This window comes from Palaemon carinicauda, chromosome 26 (genome assembly GCF_036898095.1).
Source record: "Palaemon carinicauda isolate YSFRI2023 chromosome 26, ASM3689809v2, whole genome shotgun sequence".
Classification (NCBI taxonomy): domain Eukaryota; kingdom Metazoa; phylum Arthropoda; class Malacostraca; order Decapoda; family Palaemonidae; genus Palaemon; species Palaemon carinicauda.
In genome coordinates this window covers 18,405,138-18,411,364 of record NC_090750.1, presented here as the reverse complement: position 1 = coordinate 18,411,364, position 6,227 = coordinate 18,405,138, and the positions used below count along the sequence as shown (strand labels likewise).

Below are 6,227 nucleotides of genomic sequence, written 5' to 3'. Positions count from 1 at the left end.
AGTGAGGCAGCCAAGGTCACCCAGAGCCTCATAGTCAGGTGGGGTCTCATCCCTAAAAGGAAATTCGAATCCACGAGAACGAAATCAAGAGGCAGGAAAAGACCGAGGAGATTACACGCTTTCCAAGGTCCACAAGCCCAACCTGTGGTACAAGCATTGCCTGTATCCTAGGTGCGCCATCCTTCCACCTCTAAACATCAGCCCCAACAACAATGTGTTGGTAAGCCAGCCACCTCAACGATCTACTCCGTTCTCTACGTCTCCTGCTTATAACCCTTCCTTTGAATCACAAGGAGTGGTTGACGGGTATAATAGGCAGGCGAGAGGTAGTAGGGATATGGGATCCTTTTGCCATAGAGGCGGCAGTAAGGTTCTCGGGAAGGGCAAAGGTTTCCGAGGGAGCCGTGGTAGCAGATCTTCTGCAAACCAATGAGACTCCTCAGGTAGGGGGGAGGCTATACCTTTTCCGGAGCCGTTGGACTTTCAACAAATGGGCCCCCTCCACCGGCCAGTTTTTATCAGATTCCAATGGCAGATCTCACGCTTTTTGCCAAAGATCTCCTTCTAAAGAATGCAATAAAAGAGGTAAAACACTTAAATTTTCAAGGTCACTTATTCAGCATGCCAAAGAAAGACTCAGACAAACGAAGAGTGATCTTAGATCTGTCCCATTTGAATACATACATTCAATGCAACAAGTTCCATATGCTGACCGTCTCGCAGGTATGGACCTTACTTCCCCATGGGGCCGTCACCACCTCTATAGATCTTACAGACGCTTATTATCATGTTTCGATAGCACGGCATTTTCGTCCTTTTCCAGGGTTCAAGCAAGGCAAACGAGCATACACCTTCAAAGTGATGCCGTTCGGACTCAATATAGCTCCCAGAATATTCACGGAGTTAGCAGAAACAGTGGTCCAAGAGCTGAGGACTCGAGGAATACAGCTAGTGGCCTATCTAGACGATTGGCTTATTTGGGCCAACAGCGTCGAGGAATGCCGCAAGGCAACGGACAAAGTAATAAAGTTCCTTGAACACTTAGGGTTCCAAATAAATCTCAAAAAGTCCCACCTGGTTCCGACATCATGCTTCCAGTGGTTAGGTCTACAATGGAATCTGACCACACACAAACTGTCGATTTCACCAAAAAAGAGGAAAGAGATAGCAAACAACACAAAAAGTTTTCTCAAGGACAAACTAACATCCCGGAGAAACCAAGAAAGGATCTTAGGCTCACTTCAGTTTGCTTCGGTAACAGACCCGCTACTGAAAGCCAAACTGAAGGACATCAATCGAGTTTGGCGATCCAGAGCAAACAGCAAAAATCGAGACAAAATTTCTCGGATTCCATCTATCCTCAAGAAAAGACTTCAGCCTTGGACGAAAGTCTAAAACTTGGCAAAATCAGTACCTCTTCATTTCTCACCGCCGGCGTTAGTAATCCATATGGATGCCTCCCTAAGCAGTTGGGGAGGTTACTCCCAATTCGAAAAGCTCCAAGGTTTGTGGTCAGTGACATTCCATCAACTACACATCAATATCCTAGAGGCCATGGCAGTACTCGACTCTAAAAAAGCTTTCCCCGTCAAAGAAACAACATATCAGGTTAATACTAGACAGCGCGGTAATAGTCCACTGCATCAACAGGGGAGGTTCCAAATCAAGTCACATAAATCATGTGATGATTGCAATCTTTTCATTGGCAACAAAGAACCATTGGCACTTGTCAGAAGTTCACGTGGCGGGCGTAAGGAACGTAGTCACTGATGCACTTTCAAGGACAACGCCGCTGGAGTCGGAATGGTCCTTGGACCAAGTGTCATTCAATTGGATTTGCCAACAAGTTCCGAATCTCCAAGTAGATCTATTCGCTACGGAATCCAACCACAAACTGCAATGTTATGTAGCCCCCAACCTGGACTCTCTGGCCTATGCCACAGACACCATGTCCATAGAGTGGAACAACTGGCAGAGGATTTACCTGTTTCCTCCTATAAACATGCTGATGAAAGTCCTAGACAGGCTCAGAACTTTCAAAGGGCAGATTGCCCTAGTGGCTCCCAATTGGCCAAAAAGCAACTGGTTTCCTCTCTTGGTGGAACTGAGACTCCGGCCTTGGCGGATTCCCAACCCGGAGTTAACACAAACAGTACAAACTCGCAGTGTGTCAGCTTCCTCAAGAATTCAGAGTGCCCTAACTTTATGGACTTCATGAAATTTGCAGCACAAAAGGATGCTGATATTGACCCTCTTTAACACATTGTTCCTAGAGTCGGACAAGAGAGAATCCACCCTTCGGCAATATGATTCTGATGTAAAGAAGTTAGCTAAATTTTTGAAAGACTCAGATGTTCAGAGGATGACTGCCAATTTGGCAGTTATCTTTTTCAGAACTGTGTTTGAAGGAGGACTAGCCGCTAATACTATTACTATGATTAAGTCCACTTTAAAGAAAATATTTCAGTTCGGGTTCAATATTGATCTTACAGATTCGTATTTTTCATCTATCCCCAAAGCTTGTGCTAGACTAAAACCAGCAACTCGTCCTCACACGGTTTCCTGGTTTTTAAATGATGTCCTTAAATTAGCTTCTGATACTGATAATGACTCATGCACTTATATAATGCTACTTAGGAAGACGTTATTTTTGATAAGTTTAGCTTCAGGAGCCAGAATATCTGAACTCTCGGCGTTATCTAGAGAGCCAGATCACATCGAATTTCTTTCTTCTGGTGAAATATTACTCTCTCCAGATAGACGTTTCTTAGCAAAGAATGAGGACCCACAGAATAGATGGACCCCCTGGAAGATTATCCCTCTTCCACAGGATCTATCCCTGTGCCCAGTTAACACTCTGAAAGCCTATTTGAATAGACCTCGTAATACGTCTTCAGGCCCTTTGTTTACCAGAGAGCATGGAGGAACCATTTCCCTAAAAGGAATCAGACAACAGATTCTTTATTTTATTAAACAAGCCAACCCGGCTTCAGTCCCACATGCCCATGACATCCGAGCAGTAGCAACATCAGTCAATTATTTTCATCACATGAATTTTGAAGAATTGAAAGGATATACCGGCTGGAAATCACCAGCTTTATTCAAACGCCACTACATATAAATCCTTGGAAGCCCTAAAATTTGCAACAGTGGCAGCAGGGAACATGGTTCCTCCAGATATAACAGAACCATTATAACAAGGTCCTGTACCAACCGTGTGTCACACAATTGTACATAATTCCTTTTGTATATAATATGCTTGTATCTTCGCTCTTCCCTCGCACTCAAACGAACATGAAAATTCATGTCTGCTGTTTTGCTCTGAACATTGTCTGTCTCTCGAACATGTTATGTCCTGTTGCCTTGAGGTTTTGTATATAAAGAAGAGTGTTCCTTAATATATAACTCAGTCGTTTACAATCTGCCTTTGAGTTCACAACTCCTCTCTCGGCATGGTCACATTGGTGATTTTCCCGAGGGGGAGCGAAGATACAAGCATATTATATACAAAAGGAATTATGTACAATTGTGTGACACACGGTTGGTACAGTCCTATCTTCTTTTCTCTTTTTCCTTTTTGTGCCTTGTCTCCTTATAAGGAGCGGGGCGACACCTGCCTAGCCTATTCCCCCTACCTTACCGTTGACATTCATTTAGTTTACACCTTACCACATGGTTATGACGTTTATATACTACTAATGTCTTTTTGTTATTGTTAGACATCTCATGTTCTTTATTGTTGGAAGTTTTTACCTATTTTACCAATAAATTTGAGTCTCTGACTCGGTATTGTACTTTAAGAGATTGGTATATTAAGGTTTATTATTAAAACACTCCTAATTAAATTATTCTATTTTATTTCAGTTCCTTACCTCTACGTGTATTTCCAAGCTTAAGGGACCAATTCTCTGTTACTATTTCACAGAGCGACACAGGTCGAGCCCAGAAAAGGGATTTTGATGAAGGAAAAATCTATTTCTGGGCGAGGGACTTGTGTCGCCCAGTGAACCCACCCCCTTTTTTCCTCACCCTGAGCTGGTCCAAGTTTGGGGTGCTAGTAGGAATGAAGGAAGAAGTGTGGGTAGTGGTAGGAGTGAGAGGGGGGGGGGGTAGTAGTAGTAGCGGGCAGTAGTTGGATGTAGAACGGCACCTCGTAGTATCGGGGGATATTGAGGAAGGAGAGGACTAATTGGTAAGGAACCTCTGGTAGTGGTTCTAACACGCCCCAGTTACTATACCGACACTCTATTAGAGTGAGTGAGCTGGGTTTATTCCTGGCATTCCATGCAACTTTTTCTCTGGTATATTTAGCAGTATTTATACCTTAGAAATGATGCTATAAGGAGCATTTCACTGGGCAAAACAGGTCCCTCGCCCAGAAATAGATTTTTCCTTCGTCAAAATCCATTTTTTGGGCTCAAGCCATGTCGTCCTGATGGAAGTTTACCAGAGAATTACTTGAAAGTACTGTATCTGTGGATTTGTATAAGTGCCTTAACCTTGGGACAATTCTATATGGTCATCTAGACCATTGAGAAATATGATGTTACTGTTATACGTCATTACCACTAATCATGGAACAATATTAGGGCTTCCTGCCCCCTGCAGGGAAGTGTCTTGCTAGACAGTAAAAAAGGCTCAAGGTTTGTATACATGTAGGAACAAATATAAGTATCTACCAGATCTATTTGTGTCCATGTATTGGTACAATCAGAATAAGTTTTACTTGGGAAAATAAGTAAAAAAAACTCTGGCTACATTTGATTTTGCTACTTGAGGGGCGAAATAAGACGCAATTACACTTTTTTTTTATTCATTTATTTAGGCTATATGAGTAAATGGGATAACAAGTGTAAAGAACATAAAGGAGAATTATACATTAAATATGGACAGTCAAAGTTTTTCTACCTGAAAGGGAAGAAATTAATTAATGCCACTCATAAAATTGAAAAATTTTATCAAAATAATTTTTCTGTAAATGTTGGATATCAACACTGTGTACAATGTACACAAGGCTCAAATGTCATTCGTATAATTCTGCACCTGAAAATTGAACAATCCTAGTGTCACCAGGGTGACACTCACATAAAAGGGTATTGCACTAGAAGGTGTCAACCAGAACAGGACGATTTGGCACTCATTGTTTTGGCGATGAGCTGTTTTGGCGCCAAGAAACAAACTTAAGGACTATCCGCAAATTTGTGTCTCGTTTAGTGATCACCTCAATACGATGTTAGGTGAGGACAGGACAAACAATCATGCTGAAGCTACGCACAGGAAAATCTATGCAGAACTTGGAATGAACCACCCAGTTATATGGAAATTCATCGATGGCATAAAGAGAATTAAAGAAAGGACGCGATTCTTATTATGAACAACTAATGGCTTGGAATCCTCCCGCTCGAAAATGCTCAAAATACATTAAGACTGATAAACGCATTTTAACTATAGTACAGCAGTTTGATTCATGGGAACCACTGGAATACTTACGTGGTTTGGCATATAACTATGAAATGCATTAACATGTTGGTGAAAATATTTCATTTTATTTAAATGTTATTTTTTACCTATGCAATCTATATAAACACAAACATGGGTATATATATATATATATATATATATATATATATATATATATATATATATATATATATATATATATATATATATATATATATATGTATATACATATATATATATGCAGAAGAACCACAGGGAAAATGAAAATACGAAATATACGCTTAAGTCCTGACTAGTTTCGTGATACTTCTTCAGAGGACTGATTTATTGAGAGAGGTTTCTTTACATTTTATAGGGAAAGTAAACGTACAAACATACATATAGAGATTTAGAGAACGATGACACTCCCTTACCAGCTACCTGGGCTTGGGTCAGGTGTTAAGTGGGCGGAGACCCAAGCTCATTAGACACCTGCCAAAAAGGGTCATTTCTGGTGCCGGGTAAATTCTTGTTTTTTGACTTTCAGTAGTTTATTTATATGAAAAACTATATACTATATTGGTCAAACTGGTAAAGCCCTAGAAAAGAGAATTGAACAACATAAGAAAAGTGTCAGATATGCTCAAGATAATAATGCACTCTTTGCTCACGTTAGAGATAAAAATCACACTATTAATTGGTCAGGTGCATAGAAATTGGTTCATTCAAATAACTTAGTGGAAAGAAACATCATAGAGTCCAGCTTCATAAAAGAAACCTTTGAAAAC

General features: G+C 40.7%; 1 pseudogene; it reads left to right on the top strand.

Moving 5' to 3' along the window:
* The first annotated feature begins 1,803 nt into the window (after positions 1 to 1,803).
* LOC137619810 (uncharacterized) lies at positions 1,804 to 3,121 on the top strand (annotated as a pseudogene).
* Positions 3,122 to 6,227: the final 3,106 nt, after the last annotated feature.